Genomic DNA, 20,391 nt, shown 5'->3' with positions numbered 1-20,391 from the left:
GAAGGCTTTTAACGTTTTGACCTAAAACACAAACTTGCTCTAACCATAGACAAAATCCTCCAGATTCCCAGAAACAACACTGAGGATGTGGCCATCTTTAACAGTTGCCTGACTTACATAAAAATATTTTACAGAAATAATTACTGTGTGTGTAATAGTTCTTCATTATATTCATACTGTCAGTATGTTTTTAAGAATTTTCACTCAGTTCAATCACTCAGTTGCTGGTGGTAAAATATATTGCCCGGCCAAAGTCAATTTCAGACACAAATAGTTATCATACTTCTAACTGCTTCACAGATAAACAAAAGCCACATCTCAGGCAGTAAGTAACTGCTTCACAGAGGACACAAGAGGTCTTCAATTAAAATGTTGAGTGAGTCTATTTAGTTGTAATTTATCATAGACCTTTAGTTGTTAATCTGTGTTATGAGAGTCATCCCAAGTACTAAAATATATTGCCGGCCAAAGTCCCAATTTCAGGCACGAATAGGGCGATCATACCTGTAACTGCTTCAAAGAAGGACATATCTCAGACAGTAAGTAAATAATTTTGACGAGAAAGGCACTATACAAGTACAGGTCCATTTACCATAACATAGATTCACTCCAGTCCTCCATGCTAAATATGATTTGTTTCATTTGTTGGTGTGTCATCTGCATAGCAGTGATACTGGACTGATTTGTTTATGATGTGCCCCAGTGGCAGCATGTATACAACAAACAGTCTAGGGCTAAGGATGGAACCTTGGGGAACACCACAGGTCAGAGGGGCCACTGAAGAGGAGGCATCACCCATAAAAAAGTTCTGCCAGATAAATATGATTAAAAAATATATATTTTAGATGCCAACCCACTTTTCAAGTCGATCTAAAAGAATAGAGTTATCAACAGTGTCAAATGCAGTACTTAAATCAAGAAGAATTAAAATTGAACGGTCACCAGTATCAGCTGTAAGTTTTGTTACTTTGATAAGAGCAGATTCAGTGCTATGATGAGCCTGGAAACCTGACTGAAATCTGTCAAAGATTTTATTAGTGTTCATAAAAGAGATCAATTGTGAATAACCAGTCCTCTCTAAAACCTTAGATAATAATGGAAATTTAGAGATAGGTCTTAAATTATTATTATATCAGTAGGCTCAAGGCTTGGTGGGTGCACTATGGCGTGCTTGAGGCAGGAGGGAACACAACCTGTGGACAAAGAGCTATTTACAATCAATAAAATCGAGGGTCCAACGCTGTTAAAAACCTCCTTCAGAAATCTGGCAGGCTTCTCATCCAAAGGGCTGATGTAAGCTTTAATTTGGCTATTGTGTGTGTTAAAGTGCACAGTGTGAGGTACTGAAAACTGTTGAGGGAGACAGAAGCAGAGGCAGAGGGATTGCTTTCTGAAAAGAGGGTTGCCGGTGGGAAGACTAATCTTGAGTTTTATTTAATTTACTTTAGTGATGAAAAAGGAGAAACATTGCTCACAGAGTGGATTCAGTGTGTTGAACAGAAGGGGGTGGGTTACAGCTTTGATAGTTTTAAAAGGATTCTGGGATTATGCTGGTTTGTTGTAATGATGTTAGAAAAGAAGGATGATCTGGCATCCCTACTGCTTTTTGAAAGGTTGACATGAGGTGTTCTATTGTTGGTATGAGGCCACTAGGCACTCTGCTTGTCTGCATTTTTTTCTTAATAATGCTGTGCTTAGATTTTATTGGTGCTATAGAGTCAAGAGCAGTTTTATATGTATTATTGAAGATTCAATTCAATTTAGTTTTATTTGTTTAGCGCCAATTCACAACAGAAGTTATCTCAGGACACTTTTCAAATAGAGCAGGTCTAGATCGAACTCCTTATAGCATTATTTACAGAGACCCAATAATTCCCACCATGAGCAAGCACTTGGCGACAGCGGCAAGGAAAAACTTCCTTTTAAGAGGCAGAAACCTCGGACAGACCCTGGCTCTAGGTGGGTGGTCGTCTGCCTCGACAGGTTGGGGTGAGAGAGAGAGAGAGACAGAGAGACACAAAGACAGAGACAGACAGAGACAAAGGTGCACAGCAACAACAGTAGCAACAACTACACTAATAGTAGTGACTGATGATGAACAGGTTAGTAATTCTTCTGTCAACATATTTGTTTTTTGGCTGTTGCTGTGTGGAGTGGTAAAGGTATTTTGAAATCTAACAGTGGAGTTTGCAGTGAGTACCTGGAAGGAGACGTAGGTAGCCATTGTAGGACCAGGAGGTGGAAGGTTGGGCTTTGTGGTCCGACACACATAGAATAGTCTCACAGAAATCAATGGTTTCAAGAGTAAAACGAGAGCAAAGGACAATGTCTAGGATGTGTCCCTACGGCTGTGGCTCAGAGGCAGACCAGGTCATCGAGTAATCGGAATGTAATCTAATTGGTTGTTGGTTCAATTCCGCCTCCTCCCGCCACGTGTTGAAGTATCCTTGAGCAAGATACTGAACCCCGAATTGCTCCCGATGCTGTGTGAATGTGTATGAAAGGGCGAATGTGGCGCTTTTGAGTGGTCGGAAGACTAGAAAGGCATTATACAAGTACACAGTGGGATTAAAAGAATGCACAATGTCTATAAAATCCACAGTAAAAGAGGAACGAGAAGGGCAGCAGATGTATGTTAAAATCACCCAAAATTAAGACTCTATCAAACCGAGACATAAAAAAAGGTAAAAGATCTGAAAATTCTTCAATAAAACCAGAATTAGATTTCTGGGGTCCGTAGATTTAAACACAGAGTAGAGGGACACTGCCATTTATGATAAAAACCAAGTGATTCAAATGAAGAGAAGTTTACAAGTGAAAACAAGGAACATTTCTCTCTATGAATCACAGCCAGTCCACCTCCACGACCCGAGATCCTAGGCTGCTGACTGAATGCGACAGTCGCCAGGGATTGACTGGGTCTCAGACAGCATAAGGAAATCTATGTTTTGTCAAAACAAAATCATTACAGAAATATTTTTGAACTTACACTTTAGAGAATGTTGACTTTCAAAAAGTGAGTCAAAGTGAACGAAAAAAACGCTACATGCTGGCATCAGTTTAATGTTGTTAAGTCTTTACCAGCTGCATCACTGTCAGCTGACTCTGGATGGAGGATGGCAGTGAATACATAAAACCTTTTCGGAGACCCCGACTAAACTCACCCACCAAGAAGCAGGTATTCTTGTTGTATGATGGGCACCTTGTTACATGTCCCCATAAAAACTGCAATCAAGTGCCACAGACTACAGTGTCAGGAATTACCATAGAGTTGAATCAGCACAAAATGACACATTTTCTTAGTTTTAAAATTTTAAAGTTTTAAAAAAAGTATTATAAACTTTAATTTCTTTTATATATATATATATATATATATATATATATATATAGATTTTCTTTACAAACATACTTGATAAGTTAAAACATCTACAGAAAGCTTAATTATTGTCTTTCATAATAATATTTAAGGAGTTATTTTAGTACCAGAACAAACTGAATCTAAATGTAGGGTTTGGATGGTGGAGAACCCTTCCTACCAGGATGAAAACCAGCAGAATGAGGGTTAAAGTGTAGTGCATGAATAAGTGGCATCAGTCAGGTAAGGTTTTTTCAGAGCTCTGATACTGGTGTCTAAACATAAAACTTACCAAAAGCCCAAACTTAACCAAAAAACTCCTCTACCCACTCTCCTCTTTCCTCCCGACTACGTGGTGCAGCCTGATGATTTGATTGGCACCCAATTGCCACTAGTCCTGTGGCTGCATTCTCATGCCTGTGCTCAATGAAAACAGGCCCCCCAGAAAGTAGACTTCAAAAAGTTAGTGAGTTTCAAAATAAAAGCACGATATAACAACAAAATAAACTTCCTGCATTAGTCTGCTCTTGTCTAACTTAACAGTCAGTTTACCTTGGTGTATAATTTTTCACCTTATTGAGGGGGGTGATTCCCAGCTCCCTCATACTGAATGTAATCATTTTGAATTAGAAAACTGAATACTGTATAATATACAATTTGAAATTGTATCTCTGAATCGATTTTAACCAATATTGCTTCCAGCTTGTAAGTATTATTTCAGTTTCAGTGGTTTATTTAGTTAAGAGTAAAGAGTTTAAATTTCAGATAACAGTTTTCAAATTCAGTTTCTCATAATTTTGTTTCAACTCAGAGGCACTCATGTAGTCTAGACTAGAACTCTGATTCAATCCAACTCCTTTCAAAGGACTTCTTTGTCCTTTGAAAATTTTTCAAATTTTTTCAAAGATCTTACTTTTAAACTAACAATATTCTGAATTTGTATTTGCCATACGAGTTAAATCCAGTGTCAAACCATAAGATTCTATTTAATCTGTGAAATACAATTTAAAATTTGGCATACAATATTCAGTTTGAACATTTTGAAATCAAAACTATTACATTGAGATTAAATTTGTTCTGGCACAGATTACATTTATCCTGGCACTAAAATGACAAATATAAATATGCTTTATGATGACACCTACACAGAACAATTTAATTTATTTTGTTTTGTTTCTCAGCAGCAATAATGATGTACATTATGTTAATAATAATAAAAACAGTATTTCTTTGCAAATATGTCATGATCTGCTATCATTGTTGTAGTTTTAGTGTGTCTTTAGCCTGTGTTTTTTTTCACTTTTTAACAGTTTTTCTTACTTTTTTACTACTTTGTTCATGTCGCCTAAATACTTTTTGAGCACTTTTTTTTTGTTTGCACGGGTCTCCATGGCGACGGGGAGTCGCATTGTTTACACCCGCTGCCAGATTATCGCCCTGAGGCACCCGAGTATCCTGACCGGAGAGAGACCCTCCATACCGGAGGAGCTGAGGAGACGGCGAGGCTGCAGAGCGGGGGTTAAACGGAGGATGAAGAGGAGGTTTAAACTCTACATCCCTGCAGTCATCTCTGGAAACAAACGTGGCTACAAGAGCAGATACCGGAATCCAACGTCACCATTCCCGGCTTCCAGACGGTTTGAGCCGACAGGGACACCACCGCGACCGGCAAGAAGAAAGGAGGGGGACTTGCCGTGCTCATAAACAACAGGTGGTGTAACGCCGGGCACGTCTGTGTGAAAGAGCGTGTCTGCAGCCCGGACATCGAGCTCGTCGCCGTCGCACGGTCCATATTATCTGCCACGGGAACTTTCCAGTGTTATCGCCATCACTGTCTATATTCCTCTGTGTGTGTGTGTGTGTGTGTGTGTGTGTGTGTGTGTGTGTGTGTGTTTTATTGAACAATTTAAATGTACAAAGCTACAATCAGCACATTAGTGACATAAATAAATCAAAGATAGAGTACAAATTAAAAATAAAAAATATAGTTCAAACAGGGGCTTCAGGGAAAAACATTTCATAATGACTCAGTAAGGTATTACTTTTTCTGTTATTTAACAAAATCAGAGATTTAAGCAAAGAGCTGAGTTTCAGGAGAAAAGGAACAAATTTAGGTAGAGATTTTGCTAATTTTTGTTTATGAATAAAGAATTTTGCACATTGGATAACAAAGTTCATCAGGTGTTCAAGAGCATTATCTTCTGGGTTAACATAGTAGCAAATAACATCTCTACGAGTAGACAGAGTTAGCAGCATCAAAACAATGAGATTCAACATCACTCCAAAACTTTTTAGATATATCACAATAAAAAACAGATGTGAAATTGTTTCTGTATTAAGATTACAAGGAATCATCAACATATATAAACTTAGCAATAATACTACTAACTGGGTATATATTATGCAGTATTTTAAAATGTATTTCTTTAGCCTTGTTAGATATGCAATATTTGTGGGGTAGAAGCCAAGCTCTTCCCCAGTTTATGTCCTGAACTCCATTCATTCTTTGAAAACACTGGCAAATATGTTTATTATTACACTTTCTATCTGTTAGTTCAATTCCACTCAGCATCAGTACAGGTTGACTTGTTTTATATTCACTCTAACTCAAGTGGCTTTTTATAAGTTGAATTAACTCTATCGGGATAGCACGAGTTACAGATATAAATTCTCTGGAGGGAACAGGAAAACTGTGTACAGACATAAAATGTTCATAAGACTACATACTGTCTATATTCCTCTGTCTGGGAAAGCAGAAGCAGCGTGTGACATCATCAACAATGTGACTGCAGGACTACAAACGAAACACCCGGAGGCCTTCAACCATGTTTCTCTCTCGTCCACAGTTTGTCACATGCACCACCAGAGACAATAAGACCTTGAACCTGCTGTATGCAAATGTTCCTGTTTTTTTATATCTGTAGCCTATTTCACTCAAATGTTGTTGTGACTAGTCTCTCTCTCTCTCTCTCTCTCTCTCTCTCTCGTCGAGGTAGACGACCACCCACCTAGAGCCGAAGGATCTGTCCTAGGTTTCTGCCTTTTAACAGGCAGTTTTTCCTTGCCCTTGTCGCCTAGTGCTTGCTCATGGTGGTACTGTTGGGTCTCTGTAAACAATGTTTTAAAGAGTTCGGTCTAGACCTACTCTATTTGAAAAGTGTCCTGAGATAACTTCTGTTATGAATTGGCGCTATACAAATCAAATTGAATTGAATTCAGGACTGCTTCCATAAGGACGTGAGGAAATTGCAGTTCCTCTTTGTAGAGACTTGAGTTCTTGCAGTAGTTGTAGTAATAATTATACTGACCATATAATGTCAGCTGGTGGTGTAATGGATTCGGTAGGTTTGGAGGTAAAGGATTGTTGATACTGTGATCCTGTTCTCTTGCAATCAATTTCCCGCATAAAGTAATGTTTAACTTTGCATCGTTAAAATTGATATAAGCCTATGCCATACAGAAAAAGTGCAGCCTTGTGCATTTCCAATCAAACCTTTAGCCATAATTTGCATAAAAGATACTTAAAGTACAACATATACATTAATTAAATTTTATTTATAGTGCCAAATCATAACAAAAGTTATCTCAGGACACTTTTCAAATAGAGTAGGTCTAGACCAAACTCTTTAAAACATTATTTACAGAGACCCAACAGTACCACCATGAGCAAGCACTTGGCGACAAGGGCAAGGAAAAACTGCCTGTTAAAAGGCAGAAACCTAGGACAGATCTTTCGGCTCTAGGTGGGTGGTCGTCTGCCTCGACCAGTTGGGGTGAGAGAGAGAGAGAGAGACAGAGAGAGAGAGAGAGAGAGGCGCAGCAACAACAGTATTGGCAATGGCAATTTAGCAGGACCATGGCAGGAGGTTCCACCAGGATCCATAAGAACCTGCAAGACGAGAAAGCACAAGAACTCTGGGGAAGAAGTGAAGTTAGCAACATGCATTAATGGGACACGAATGAGTGCAGAAAGAGAGAGGAAGAGAGGAGCTCAGTGCACCATGGGAAATCCCCCGATAGTCTAGGCCTATAGCAGCATAACTAAGGGATGGTTCAGGACTCACCTGATCCAGCCCTAACTATAAGCATTATCAAAGAGGAATGTCTTAAGCCTACTCTTGAATGTGGTGAGGGTGTCTGCCTCCCGAACCACAACTGGAAGCTGGTTCCACAGGAGAGGAGCTTGGTAACTGAAGGCTCTGGCTCCTGTTGTACTTTTAGAGACTATAGGAACCACAAGTAGCCCAGCATTCAGAGAACGTAGTGTTCTAGAGGGGTAATAGGGTACTATGAGCTCTTTAAGATATGAAGGGGCCTGACCATGAAGAGCTTTATAGGTGAGGAGGAGGATTTTAACTTCTATTCTACATCTTACAGGGAGCCAGTGCAGAGAAGCTAGTACAGGAGAGATGTGATCTCTTTTTCTAGTTCCTGTCAGTACTCGTGCTGCAGCGTTCTGAATTAATTGGAGTGTCTTAATGGACTTATTGGGGCAACCTGATAATAAAGAGTTGCAGTAATCCAGCCTTGAAGTAACAAATGCATGGATTAGTTTTTCTGCGTCTGTCTGTGATAGTATGTGTCTAATTTTTGTAATATTACGTAAATGAAAGAAGGCAGTCCTAGAGGTCTGCTTCATGTGGGAGTTAAAAGACAAATCCTGATCAAAGATAACTCCAAGATTCCTGACAGTGGTGCTAGAGGCCAAGGTAATGCCATCTAGAGTAACTATATCTTTAGACAGCGAGTCTCTAAGGTTTTTGGGGCCAAGAACAAGAATTTCATTTTTTTCCTGAGTTTAACATCAGAAAATTGCAGCTCATCCAGGATTTTATGTCCTTAAGACATGTTTGTCATTTAGATAATATATAGATAGATAATTTATTTCATTGCTTGATCCATAGATATAACTGCGTATCATCTGCATAACAGTGAAAGTTAATGGAGTGATTCCTAATAATGTTGCCTAAAGGGAGCATATATAGAGTAAATAGTATTGGTCCAAGTACAGAACCTTGTGGAACTCCACGACTAACTGTAGTATTTATTGAAGATTCATCGTTAACATGTACAAACTGCGAACGATCTGATAAATATGACTTAAACCAGCTTATTGCGGTTCCTTTAATGCCAATTTGATGCTTAAATCTCTGTAAAAGAATATTATGGTCAATGGTGTCAAATGCAGCACTAAGATCTAATAATACAAGTACAGAGACAAGTCCATTGTCAGAAGCAATCAGAAGGTCATTATTAACTTTAACCAGAGCTGTCTCTGTGCTGTGATGAACTCTAAATCCTGACTGAAAATCCTCAAATAAACTATTGTTATGTAGAAAGTCACAACTCTTTGGCGAGATTCTCCAGAATCTTAGAGAGGAAGGGGAGGTTAGAGATTGGTCTATAGTTAGCTAAAACGCCTGGGTCAAGAGTGGGCTTTTTAAGAAGGGGTTTAATTACAGCTACTTTAAAGGACTGTGGTACACATCCTGATCATAAAGAGATATTAATCATATCCAGTAAAGAAGTGTCAATTAAAGGGGACATTATGCAAAACCAACTTTTTAATCATTTGATTATGTACATTTGGGAATCTGGAGGGCCTATCAGCAGGCAAAGTGTGAAAAAAAATGACTCAGTCATGTTTTTGTGGGCTGCCTCAGTCAGAAGAATACAGGAGAGAAATCACGAAGCTTCAGAAGTGTGTGTACCTGTTGCCACCCACCTCTCTTTACTTCCTGTTGACTATCGGAGCTCCGCCATTGCCAGTCTGTGGAGAGAAGGCAGAGGAAGAAACTAAGTATTTTTAAGAGTTTATGCTGTTTTTTATTGTTCGTGTAATGCTAGCTCATGCTAACCGCTGTTAGCTGCAGGGGCCTCAGTGATGCTAACGTAGTTATTGTTTGTTAATTGTTAAAAGATGAACATGAAACTTATAAAGTGAAGTTAATTTATTAAGCCAGCTGGTGCAGATGTCTCCATATTCTCCCCTGCTGATATTTTTATAGAGATTCACACGAAGTTTAAGCCGTGAATCACCAAGCTTCGTGCGGGGGGGGGCTCTGTAACTCTGTTACTGTTGTGGGTTTTGTGACCGGGGGTAATTGGCTTTATGTTGGTCTGTATTTAGTTAAACGTGCTCCGTCAGTAATATGTTTGTGTCGCTGTTAGAAAGAGCAGAAAACCTCAGAGTGAACAAACTGTAGCCGCTCATCAGCTGTTAGCTCCTTGAGCTGCATGGAACCGGTAAGATAACGTTAGATAGCTTTAATTGTCTTTAACCTGGTAACTTATTATCTGCTGGGTAGCTAGGTATCTGTTCACCGTGTGGATCAATACAGCTGTGATCAGGAGACACCGTACTGTGTGTAATTCAGCAGCGGAGGTCATTTGTTTGGTAGCATTGTAGCTTTGATTAGCACACAGCAGCTCTGTGATGTCACTGTGTTACTTTGGTTACTGAGTCTGTTGGACTTTATGTTGTAATATGAGGGGCAGTGTGATCGATAACCCTCGTTAACCGTTAATTAGGTTGGAGCCTGGTGGTTGTTTTCATGTTGCTTCTTGTGTAACTTTATACTGACGTGCTAACGTTATCTCAGCTAGCGCTAGCTTTGTTGTTTCTCTGCTTCGTTCAGGTGTGTGTGTGTTACGGTGTGTAAATTAACTTGATCAACGTGCACCAGAGTTAACAATAGAGCTACAGTGAGAGAGAAATAGTCAAACTGCAGGGATTCATTAGTTTAGTATTATTCTGTAACTTTGATTAGCACCCAGCAGCTGGGGTTGCTCACTAGGCTTTATGTGGAGTCAAACCGACGAATAAAAGTTTTCTGATCCATTTATTTAGCGTTACTGAAGTACTGCTATTACTGACGATATAAGTGTAGGTCCAGTGTAACATCCTATACTCATAATCTCCTATTGTATTATAAACACTGAGGCTCACTGCTAAATTTCTGTTATTGCACCGGGAACTTGTTACAACATCAGTTACAGTCAGTAAATGTCCTGTGTGTGTATCTGCTGCCATTAGATAGACATTGTGTTGGTAACCTCAGACTGTTTCAACAACACATCACTACAGTTAGCTGCAACAAGGAACCACCAGAGACACTGCTTTATTATTTTAGATTATAACTTAGGTAGGACTACTTTGAGCCACAATGAGCTGTTGTACTTGTATTATATTATACTGCATTATATTACACTGTATATTATATGCTGTCTTACAAGTAACACTGAATCTGCCTTGTTTTACAGGTGACCTGATGAAGCTCAGGTGTTCCTGGACCCATCAGAGGACAGAGACAGCTGCAGCATCAGGACAGTCTGGGTATCCAAAGGAAGACTCATGAAGATGAACACTGACTGCAGAGCTCCATTACCAGCTCACACTTCAGTATACTAGAAACCATAAACCTTGATGTAGGACAGGATCTGCACAGTTTACATAAAAGTTATAGCTTTGTTACTTACAACATGTGTAACTGGAATATGAATGAAATATAAATAAAGTGTTTTACTTTTAAGAAGAGTTTTGGTCATTTTTAAATTCAAGTGTGGTTTTATATAAATAACATGTTATTTCACAAAGGTTTTATGAAGATTTTGAAAGAGTTGAAAATCTGGTCATCTATCAATATGAAAATGTGAAATTTAAACCTGTATTAATGACTGTAAGCAACACAATACATTACTGTCTCACATTCAAACTTTATAATGTTGGAAGATAAATTACATCACAATATATAATATAAATGATAGAATATTGAGTATACAGTATTTTTAATGGGGTTCAAACATAATTGCAGCTTTTACAAATACCTGAAGGTTAACTTTGGTAATAATACTATATTAGACTATGAAATATGGATACAGTACCGTTAACAGTTGGTTACTTGGCAGTTTTTCAACCCCATAAACAATTTACTTTATTAGATGAGTGATTCCTTCAGTTATGTTGACATGTTGTACAGGATAAAGTATTCCAGGTTTCTGTTTCCATGGTCTCAGTAAACTAATGTGTATAAAGAATATAACAGATGGGAGGTTACAGTAATCATTATACTATTACTCTGATTACTTTGTTGTTGTCCATTTCTCCGTGATTTCAGGTCAGACTCCCGCTCTAACATGTCCGCTGGTGAAGTTTTTGGTTTAGAAGCAGTTATTGAATTAATATTGACGGTAGAAATGCAGCTAAACTCAGTAGCAGTGAGGAGCTACCTGCCGGCAACGAAGGGGAGGGGCCAGAGCGTCATCCGCGTGAGCCACGTCATCCGTGTGAGCCGCGTCATAATGCTGACCAATCAGAGCAGACTGGGCTTTTCGGGAGGGGGGTCTTAAAGAGACAGGCGCTAAAACAGCGATTCAGACAGAGGCTGAAAAGAGGTGCTCAGCTATAGGCAGTATGAGAAAAATAATGTGTTTTTTGAACATTAAAACATCTAAACCTATTGTAGGAGGGCCACAAAATACAATTATGAGTCTGAGTTTACATTAGCAAAAGTCCCTGAACTTGGAGAGCCACTGATAACTGTTGATGGCAGTTGGTGATTTTCTCTCCAATAGTGATAATTTTATTGTAGAAGAAGCTCATGAAGTCATTGCTACTTAAGTTTATGGGGATATGTGGCTCAATAGAGCTGTGACTCTCTGTCAGCCTGGCTACAGTGCTGAAGAGGAACCTAGGGTTATTCTTATTTTCTTCTATTAGTGCTGAGTAATAGGCTCCTCTGGCATTACGGAGGGCCTTTCTATAAGTTTTAAGATTATCTTGCCAAATTGAGCGATATTCTGATAATTTGGAAGAGCGCCATTTCCTTTCAGATTTCCTCGCCATTTGCTTTAACTGGCGGGTTTGGTGGTTGTACCACGGTGCTAGAATTTAACATTGCTGTACAACGTATGTGGGTGTGTTTGTGTGTGGTCTGAAAATAAAGAAAAGAAATAAACTGTATTACAACAATGCTCGACATGTTATTCAGCAGTTAAATCAAATAAACATCTCTAAATAAGCTACTATATCAGCATAATGGTGCTATCCATTTGTCACGTAAACCCCCAGCCCAAGTTGGAAAGTGTAAATCTCGCAGCTATCTTGCGACATTTCACCAAGACACACCCCCTTTTGGTCGTAATTTCAGCCGTCCAGCTCTTGGTACCTCACAGTACACCGAGCTAAACGAGGACGAACGTACGACCCGCAAAACAAAGATGGCAGCGCCCATATTGAGATGTATTTTCTTTGTATTTGTACTACATTGGTCGTTTTAATGTCGATTTTAAATGCTCCTACACACTTGTTTACATTGCTGCTTTAATCCGGTCACCAATTTATGCATTGCACGGTGTTGTTGTGCGTGCAATACAATGTAAAGTTTTGTTTTCAAGCTGGTTTGCTAAATAGGCTAATGTAGCTAACAATAACACTAGCCACTGCCCCTGGAGGCCCCTGGAGGCCCCTGGTGGCCCCTGGTGGCTCGAGAAAAACGCCACAGCACTTGTTGAAATTGAAATAGGCGAAAATGGCAAAATATTATTGAAATGTAAGACTTGCAATAAAGGAATTACTTGAAATGTTAGTGTTTCTGTAGAAAAATATATTTCACATTGTGCTTTTTTAGATGAGCCACAAGCAGAAACAAGAAAGCTGCTGCACTTCTTTCTGACTCGTAATGCCCAAATCCAATCCAATCCAATCCAACTTTATTTGTTAAGCACTTTAAAAACAACCAAAGTTGACCAAAATGCTGTACAGGAGAATAAATAAGACATCATAAATGTAAACAGTGATGATGATGATGAAGGACGAAGTCCGATGGCGACGAGCTTGATGTCCGGGCTGCAGACGCTCTTTCACACAGACGTGCCCGGCGTTACACCACCTGTTGTTTATGAGCACGGATAGTCCCCCTCCTTTCTTCATGCCGGTCGCGGTGGTGTCCCTGACGGCTCGAACCCTCTGGAAGCCGGGAATGGTGACGTTGGAGTCCGGTATCTGCTCGATGATTGCAGGGATGTAGAATTTAAAGCTCCTCTTCTTCATCCTCCGTTTAACCCCCGCTCTGCAGCCTCATCGTCTCCTCAGCTCCTCCAGTATGGAGGGTCTCTCTCCGGTCAGGATGCTAGGGGGCCTCAGGGCGATCATCTGATCGCGGGTGAAAACAATGCGACTCCCCGTCGCCATGGAGACCAGCATAAACAAAAAATAAAAAGTGCTCAAAAACGCCAAAAAAGTATTTAGGCGACGTGAACAAAGTAGTAAGAAAGTAAGAAAGTAAGAAAAGAGTTCAAAATAGCAAAAACACACTGAAAACACACTAAAACTACAACAATGAAAAGGAGCTGCCATGACAGGCTGCCGTTGTCGCTGGCGCCATTCCATGGAAAGACAACTGTAACGCTATAAGTGGTACAAGCCAGGCAATTACGTCACGTTCTCGTGGCAGAGCAACTCGGGTGGGGGATTTACGAGACAAATGGATAAGATATTAAGGTTCACCAATAATATCCCTAACTTATATGCAAACTGCTACTTCAGCATAATACAACAACAAAGATGCAATATTAGTGGTGGAATTAGGGCTGGGCGATATGGCTTAAAAATAAAATCTCAGATTTTTTCACACCAAACCCGATTTACATCGTTTTTTTTGTAGACTGTTTTTTAGCGAGTGTTTGTGGGCTGCGGTCCTGTATATCTCGCAGACAGCAACATTTCTCCCACTCGGCTGCATGCCTCTGCTTGAGGTGCTGGAATAAATTGGTCGGTTGCAACAGCTTTCAAACAAACTTTGCAGTGCGTCGTGGTTTGTTCGCTCTTGGACACCACAAAACCAAACCAGTTCCAAACCACCGACGACACTGTGCCTTTTTTGGGGACGAGCTCATCCTGGCTTGCTGCCATCTTGTGTTTATCTGTGGAGAGGCGGGGGGAGGGGTCAGCACACTCTGATCTACGGGAGCCCGAAGGGAGCGCCGGTGTTGTGGAAGTTCAAGAGAAAACTACTACTTTAACTATTTTAACTAAAAATAAATCATGTTTAACTACAAATTTGAATTAATCGATAAAATCGATTTATTGCCCAGCCCTACGTGGAATAAGCAGTACAATTTCCAACGTAACATTAGCAGAGGCAAAGCATGCTAAACAGCATGGGAGCTTTACATACTGACTGTGAATCACGGTAAATAATTCAACCTTTAAACGCTATTAACAATAAGCATGGTCACAATCACAACAAATAGACTGAGTTGCAATATTGGCATTACAAACGAAATATTCATGATTAAGTCCTCACAATCCAAACGTAGCTAACTCAAACTCATCATATTTCCATGTAAAATAACACAAACTGCAATAGTGATCAAATTATACATAAATACAAGCTGAAACTACTTACATTTCCTCAAGAATGCACACATCATTAGGAAACACACAGAAAGTCCATGCAGCTAGTGATGGCAGTGTGACACTGAAGCTTCGATGCGTGCTTCGAACCCTGAACTACAATTCCATAGAACCACTGCTTCAAAGCTTGCTTTGGTCCGAAAAAAATCACGTGACAAATGACGTCTGAAGCAGCAACTGTTTCGTTGCCTGAATGAATCAGCTGCCTGGTTCGTGGTCCAATCAGGTGATTCACTGCCCCGATTCCGACAGGTGACAGGTTGAAACAGTTTTGAATTTGAGCGCCATTAACACTTTATAAACGCTCTAAACAATGCACAATTTGTGGGTTGTTATCATAGTTGCAGAGTTATTGCGTTTGTATTGATTCATTGCGTTTGTATTGATTCATTATGTTTGTATTGATTCATGACTGTTCCCAATTCCCTCCTGTCATAGTTACACAAGCACACCCCAACCTATACAATATTTCCCCAGCATTCTCTCCTCAATAACATAATACACACATTCATCAATCTTTATTTGTAAATAGAACATGATATAGATACAAATTTTTAAAGCAAATACACTTTCAATCCAAGGGTGATCAAAGCAAACATGCTTCAGAACAAAAGGTGTTTTCTACAAAAACACTGCTCGCTAGATGTGTGCGTGTGCATGCATGCGAGTATGTAATTAAAAGCCTCATGTCCATCAACTAGCCTTCCTAATTTGGCTGCAGCCTTGCACTTTGCCAGTAGAGGTCACTGTAACTGAAGCTTCAAGTAGTGAACCCATTTTTGAAACAATTGGCTCAAGTGGTTCAGTGCTTCACAAAAGCTTCATTTGCCCATCACTACATGCAGCTTTACACGGTCTGCTCACTGACTGGTTTGCTGCTCTTCAGTGTGACTGGGCATGTCCTGACTTGTTCACTGCTAGTTGTCTTTGCACCAGTAGAGGGTGCTGTTGGACCTTGACCTGTAGGGCTTTCTTACAGGACTTATGTTGACAATTTCAACACAGCATTCTTCGATTGTGGTCTCGTACACAGGGATTCTCATTGTCTGACGTAATCACACAAGAGTTGCCCCGTGACTCTCCAGCACCTATGCTGCTCCTGTAGCGCGTCTGACATCTACTGGCGATTTATGGTTACTACACCTTCAAAATTTTACTGGCAATCTAAACACTGTACTCTGCATTTTTAACCAAAAATAATGACTATCTTTCTATAACCAAATACAAAACAAATAGTAAACTTTTAAACTCCCTCTTACATGAATTGAATTAAAGAAATACGCTGTTTAATGAGCTTCAACGGGCTTAATATGCCACATAATGTAACCATTTGACATGTCTTCATTAATAATAATGGAGTCTACAGTATCTACCAAGTAATAGTATAAATAAATATATAAATAAAGTGTCCTGAGATAACTTCTGTTATGAATTGGCGCTATACAAATAAAATTGAATTGAATTGAAATTGAATTGAATAGAATACCACCTCCCGGTATGATAACTAAATAACAAATTCAATAAGTGTACGTTTAAAGTCAGCGTTTGTGAAAATCCTCAAAAGACAGTAAATTCAATTCATCCCCAATGCTAACTTCAGCCTGCTACAATTCCAGGTGTAACAGCCGAGTTTGTACAACTGCTAATCCTGTAGCTGTCAGCTGTAGCATTTTTTCAAACATGTACAAATGTAATTCGTGATTAATGACTTTTCTATCATTAAATATGCACTCAGCCGCATGGAGAATATTTAGAATTTTCTACAATACCAGGCCAAACAACCTTTGTTAGCTTGCTGGAACTTTCTGCATATGTAGCTTTACAATGATCTAGAAAAGTTGAAAGAGCCATGACCTTCCTTCCTTGTTTCCTTGTATCCCGCTGGCATCTATTGTTTTTCCAGACCCCAAGGCCAGGTGGCTGCAAATGAGTGGGGGAGGGGAAGCAGCATTGTGATTGGCTGCAGTTTAACAAGCAAATAGCAGCCTGTAACTGACTTGCACCTCTTGAGTCAAGCCTGTTTCTTTTTTTTTTTATTTATTTATAAATCTTTATTTTAGATTACAAACAAGCAGACAATCGGCAAAAATAGATATTCATACAAATAAGACCAGTGTGCAAATAATACATATCAAAAATATAGCTAAACAACATATATAAAATAATAAATTAAGAATATGTAAAATATCATGGTTGGACATATGAATTCCTTTGAATATGATAAATACAGAGACTGTACTGTATACACTACTGTGCCAAAAGATTCTGCAAGAATAAATGACAAAAATTGATCAGTTTGTTGGTCTTCAGTGGCAGTTTTACTCAGGCTACTCAATATCAACGGCCAACAATATAATATAAATATATTGGAACAATATAAATAAATAATACAAAATACAATCTCAAAATTATATTAGATCAAATAATATAATAATAATATATTTCATATCAGAATCACAACAAAACACAATGTATTTATGTGTGCTATACTACAAAATATAATATAAATGATAATAATATAAAAATGTGTTTTCATTCTCTTTTTCATATATATCGAAATCTCAATAAAATACAATTTATATAAATATAGGCTATATGTACACATACAATATTAGAAATCATAAATCCTAGTAGACCTAACAGTTACATCAAAATAAACACGTCTTATACTATAATGTATCACACTCAACGTTGCCTGTTTCCGCTAATACAGTTTACAGTTGCTATGACAACAAGTGAACGCTGACGGTAGCATATTAGCTCAACTGCCGGATCAATAAACACCCATAAAATGACAATTTGGCGCAAGTAAATAAGATCAACGCTAACCATCAACAGCCATTGCCCTAAGGACCTTAACAAATATATTGTCACAAGTTGTGATATAACGTAATATTTAGAAAAATAAATGCGTAGATCCTTGCGGAGTTACTCTAGCTTAAATGAAGGTTTCCACTATAGCGCCGTCATTAACAGTAGCCTACAAAAACACTTAACGTTACGTTACTAACATTAATATAAGAAAGCACAATAATTTTAACAGAGCAATAAAGACAGACTGATTACACTACCAATAACATTAGAGGTGCTTCGGTGACATTTACCCACCTGCAAGAATAAAAGACAAAATGCATGAACAAATGCATATAAATCACTCTGTGCCACATTTGCATGATCCTGAGTCAGGGTGCAATTAAAACTGTTAAACCACATTAATATATTTTAATATCGCCCAATGCTGGTTTAGGATACAGACCATTGTAACGAATACCTGTCTTTGGAAAACAATATGAACCTTTTTTGAGCATTTAAATTTAATTTAGGGCTATAACCAGCAGGGAGCACATTATCACTAATAATGGGGCTTGTTAAAACCTAAACAGACCTCTTTTTGTTCAGAGATTAGGCACTCATCAGACATAATTAGGTACACAGGTGTTATTTACCAACTGTGATGAAATTTTACCGTTCTAAAGACGTTCAGGATTAGAATGGAGGGGTCAATAGCCAGATCGCGGGGCAAAGGCTATTTTCACCCGGGTGTAAATAGACACTCCGTTGTTTAAAACACATTATAACATTTAAGTAAACACAAGATACACATTTTTTTTAATTAATGTTTCTTTCTAGAACCACACACGTAATTTATGTCTGCCTGGAAATAGTCATGCAGAAAATAAGGGACATGAATGTTTTCCACTGTGCATTACAGATGCGCCACAATGATCACACCAACAAGTAACCTGGATTGTTACTGAGTAGCCTATTATACACTTAATATCGACCAGAATTCATTTTATGGCTGCTTTTCTGACCGTTTTTATTCTGGTTTAGCAATGTGACAGACTTAAAATGGCTTACTGACCGTATGAAAAGGCTGAGACTGATGTGATTCCACTGCAAACTGCAGGAAACAAATCACAAACAGTTGAATATTTTAAATGAATGAATATAATGAAAGAATGAATGAATGAATGAATGAATGAAATGATGAAACGATGAAACGATGAATGAATGTTATTACAATAATAATAATAATAATAATAGTAATAATAATACATCTGGTAAAAAAAAAAACAGGAGAGATGGTCCTTCTGAGACACCCACGTCTCATCTGTTGGTTCTACTCGCCTACATCAAACAACACAGTGAGAAGACAAAGTGCCATCTCTGTTAAAGTCAGTCATCTCAGTCTGATATTTCTTTGTGTTTTTCTTTGATTTATCAAAATGCCTTTCTCCTCAACCATGCATACAGACACTCGTACAGATGTACCAAATTGTTGATTATCAAGCCAACATCTTATCTACTTCTACCTCTAAAGCAAACTCCATCTTTCCCGAAATGCACTGCTTCAAAACACTAATGTGGGGGAATGGCAGCCTTTATATAATATACTATGCTCTCTTTATTTAATTAGCGAAATTCAATTCAATTCAATTTTCAATTCAATTTTATTTATAGTGCCAAATCATAACAAAAGTTATCTCAAGACACTTTCCATATAGAGTAGGTCTAGACCACACTCTATGACTTATTCATGATTTACAGAGACGGAACAATTCCCCCATGAGCAGCAACAAGTCGCACTATCTTTAATAATAGCAATAACAGTATTTATACACAGTATTTATCCAGCAATCTCGTGCACACAGTAGCAAACAGACCCAGCTCTATGGAGGACGGCCATCTGTCTTGACCGGTTGGGGGGGAGAGAGAAAGAGACACAAAGACAGACACACACACAGACAGACAGACAGACACAAAGACAGACTGTCCCAGGGATGCAAGCAACCACAAAATTAACATTAACTGTAATAATATCTATAGTAATGTGAATATGACTAACAAGTTATGGCAGATAATATACCAGAGTGATATGAATAGTAGAAACAATGGCAATTAAGGTGATATAAATATGAATAATAGTAATTATGGTGGTGAATATGATCGAAAGATACGAGTAGTAGCCATAGAAGCTGCAAGAAATATGACTGATAGTGTTTTTATGGTTGTGAAAGTTATAAAATTCCGTAGCCCTGTATGGCGTATGGGAATGCTGTCGTGTTACTTTCACTCTTGGCATTTACAGAGTCTCGACCTAACAACATGAACACCTATAAGATAAGATAAAATAATTACTTTATTTATCCCCCTAAGGAGAAATTAATTTTGACATAGGAGCAATAGGGCAAAGCAGCGCAAAAACAGAAAACAGAGAATAGAATAGAATATCACAGTAAAAATATTGCTAATATTATTAATATTAGAAGATATAAAAACTATAAATTAAAATATATACACTATTTGTTGTTCAAGTAGGACATGGAGTCCAAAATATGAGCAGAAAATTTAACTTGACGAAAACTAAAAAATTAAAACTAAACTAAAGCTACTAAACTACTAAAGTGGAAATTAAATATAAATTGTGCAAAAGGCTTGTGTGTTGTAGGTAGGAGTTGTAAACCAGTCTTTATCTGCTGGGGTTGGAGGCAATATATATATAGCCCTATAGCCCTGCAATAAAAGTTATGTTTATGAAGGGTATAATGATGTATTTTTGTTGATTGAACTCTGGTTATTCATTCTAATGGTGTTTTTTGGATTAGATTGTAAAGTT

General features: G+C 38.4%; 2 long non-coding RNA genes across 2 annotated transcripts; one reads left to right on the top strand and one right to left on the bottom strand.

Annotated features, from left to right (window-relative positions):
* Positions 1 to 7,418: 7,418 nt before the first annotated feature.
* Positions 7,419 to 10,890, top strand: LOC127349484 (uncharacterized). The gene is made up of 2 exons (XR_007880297.1): positions 7,419 to 10,500; positions 10,619 to 10,890. It is a non-coding gene; the product is annotated as an uncharacterized LOC127349484 (long non-coding RNA).
* A 2,159-nt stretch (positions 10,891 to 13,049) lies between these two features.
* LOC127349485 (uncharacterized) lies at positions 13,050 to 14,931 on the bottom strand. Its single transcript, XR_007880298.1, has 2 exons — positions 14,764 to 14,931; positions 13,050 to 14,278 (listed from the first exon to the last, which is right to left on the bottom strand). It is a non-coding gene; the product is annotated as an uncharacterized LOC127349485 (long non-coding RNA).
* Between the last annotated feature and the right edge of the window lie 5,460 nt (positions 14,932 to 20,391).

Source organism: Dicentrarchus labrax, unplaced genomic scaffold, assembly GCF_905237075.1.
Source record: "Dicentrarchus labrax unplaced genomic scaffold, dlabrax2021, whole genome shotgun sequence".
Taxonomy (NCBI): domain Eukaryota; kingdom Metazoa; phylum Chordata; class Actinopteri; family Moronidae; genus Dicentrarchus; species Dicentrarchus labrax.
Note: the sequence above shows the minus strand (reverse complement) of the source record. Positions and strands in the feature narration are given on the sequence as shown.